Genomic DNA, 2,716 nt, shown 5'->3' with positions numbered 1-2,716 from the left:
ACTCAGTCTATGGTATTTTTGTTGTAGTAGCCTGAACAGATTACAACACCTGTGGAGGCTACAGAGGAATACGTGAGTAAAAAACCCTGCAACGAGATTCTGTTTCTCCTCCTATTCCCACTAATTAGCTCATTAATGAGACACACAAAAAAGCACAGACACACAAAAATACATGTGAGGGGCTCAGAAAGCTCTGCTTTCTATAGAAATTCATTGATTCTCCCAAGAAGAAAGCTGGAGGTGACAGAAAAGAATGTAACGTCATTTTTAATTTAATGTTCCAATTCACAATTCATAATATTATTCCATTAGAGCCTATCCTTAAAAATGTCTCATATCCAGGAATGAATTATTATTTAACTAGGTGTTCAAACCTCACTTCAGAAGGATCCATTCATAATACATCACACTATTCTCAAAACCAGAATGAGGGTCATTGGGCGTTTTCTTTGTACTGCTTTTCACTGCAGCTATTTCTTAAAGCCCACGTGCTAAGTGTTGGCATGAAATGTCCTCTGCCAGCAAGAGCCATGGCCTACACTGGGCACGTTTACAGTGTCGGGACTTAGAGATCTGTATTCCAACCTCTTGATTTTCAGAGGAGGAAACAAGCTCAGCAAGTGAAATGGATATATGCACGACAGGAGGCAGTTTTCTGCCTGCTTACAAGCCCAGGTCTGCTGCTGTGTCCCAGTGCAGCAAATCCCTTACCTCCCTGTTTCCTCTCTGTGAATGAGGATGATGAAATCTACCTTGTAGGGCCGTCATGAGGAGATGGAGATGATGTGTGGAAAGCGCTTGGAAGAGGGCCTGGCCTATGTGAGTGATTAGTTAAGTGCTGTTACTAGTGTGTGGCAGACATGGTATTAGGGCTTTGATTCCTGGATTCCCAGTCCAGCATCCTGAGCTCTTTCTCTTCCCCTGGACATTCCAGCTTGTTCTTCCCATCCTTCCTCACCTCACTTCATCTCCACCCTTCCAGATGCTCAGTCCCTAACGCTTGAAGCTTTTTCTTTTGCTCCTCACATCTAATCCATCAGCAAATGCTGCTGCCTCTACCCTCAACATACATCTGGAATCCAACCCCATCTCACCACACTGCAGGTTCCTGCCTGGCTCCAGCCACAGTCTAAACCCTTCTCAGCTTTCACTTCCCACCTAGCCTCCTGCTCTGCCTGGGCTCCCTCATAGTCTCTTTTCACTCAGCAGCCACAGTGATCCTACTGAAATGTGCAATCCCTTTCTGCTCCTCGTTAAAGCTCTCTAACAAAAGGTTTAGCAGTTCTTAAACCTTCAGCCAGGGCAGATCCTGCAGCAATGGTGGTTTCTTGACCCAAGAGGGCTGGGAGAGACTGAAATTTACAAAGAGGAAGCTGGATTTAGGACCCGAGCTTCCAGAGGCCCAGGCTGCTTCTGGGGCCCTGGGAGCAGCATGAGTCTCTAGCAGGCCTCCCAAGGAAGAGAGTAGAAGCATGGCCCAGGTTCCCAGGCTGAGGGTGAGATCAGGGTTTACCTTTCTCCTCAGCATCTGCTCCTAGGACTCCAGTATCCTCCCCAGGGGCCACCCTTGTCTCCCTACCCCTAAGGGAAAGAGAAAGGTAAACCCAGTGGCTTAGGCCACTGCATGCCTATAATCCCAGCTCTTTGAGAGGCTAAGGCAGGAGGATAACTTGAGCCCAGGAGTTCAAGACCAGCCAGGGTGACATAATGAAACCCTTTCTCTACAAAAAATAAATTATTTAATAAAATGAAAATGAAAACAACAAGGCTAAAGGAACCAAGAGAGCATTTGGTCTACCTTCCTCATTACTTCCTGGGAAACTGTCCTCTTGCGCTGAGTCAGTTCCTGGGAAAGAGAAAGGGAAACTGGCCTCATGACAGCCTACGAGGCAGCAGGCATCTGAATCAAAGCCCTTGGCATAAGGTTGCATGGTAAGGAATGGCTCCTCCTGCACCAAGGGCAGGTGAGAGGAGAGCAACAGCAGCACCAGGAAGAACACAGCTTGAGCCACAGAGCACAGAGAGGCCGGAATCTTCATCTCAAGGCTGGCAGGGGAGCAGTTACATTGGAGCTGGGGGAGAGATGGTGTCAGGAATACAGGGAAGAAGAGTATTAAGAACCCAGAGAAGAAACCAGAGGAACTAAGATGTTTATTTTTTATTTATTTATTTATTTTTTTCAAGATGGAGTCTTGCTCTGTCACCCAGGCTGGAGTGCAGTGGTGCGATCTTAGCTCACTGCAACCTCCTCCTCACAGGTTCAAGCAATTCTCCTGCCTCAGCCTCCTGAGTAGTTGGGATTACAGGTGCACTCCACTACGCCTGGCTAATTTTTGTATTTTTAGTAGAGACGGTGTTTCACCATGATGGCCAAGCTGGTCTCAAACTCCTGATCATATGATCAACCCGCCTCAGCCTCCCAAAGTGCTGGGATTACAGGCATGAGCCACCGTACCTGGCCCAGAACTAATAACTTTAGATGTTTTTTCTAACTTATCTAAGGATTTGATGGACTTTGTGACCAGGTTCTCCTCATGTTTTAGTTAGTTATTGCAATGTAATAAATCACCTCAAACCCAGTGGCTTAGGCCACTGCATGCCTGTAATCCCAGCTCTTTGGGAGGCTAAGGCAGGAGGATAACTTGAGCCCAGGAGTTCAAGACCAGCCGGGGTGACATAATGAAACCCTTTCTCTACAAAAAATAAATTATTTAAT

This window comes from Piliocolobus tephrosceles, chromosome 9 (genome assembly GCF_002776525.5).
Source record: "Piliocolobus tephrosceles isolate RC106 chromosome 9, ASM277652v3, whole genome shotgun sequence".
Taxonomy (NCBI): Eukaryota; Metazoa; Chordata; class Mammalia; order Primates; family Cercopithecidae; genus Piliocolobus; species Piliocolobus tephrosceles.
This window is presented reverse-complemented; position numbering follows the sequence as displayed.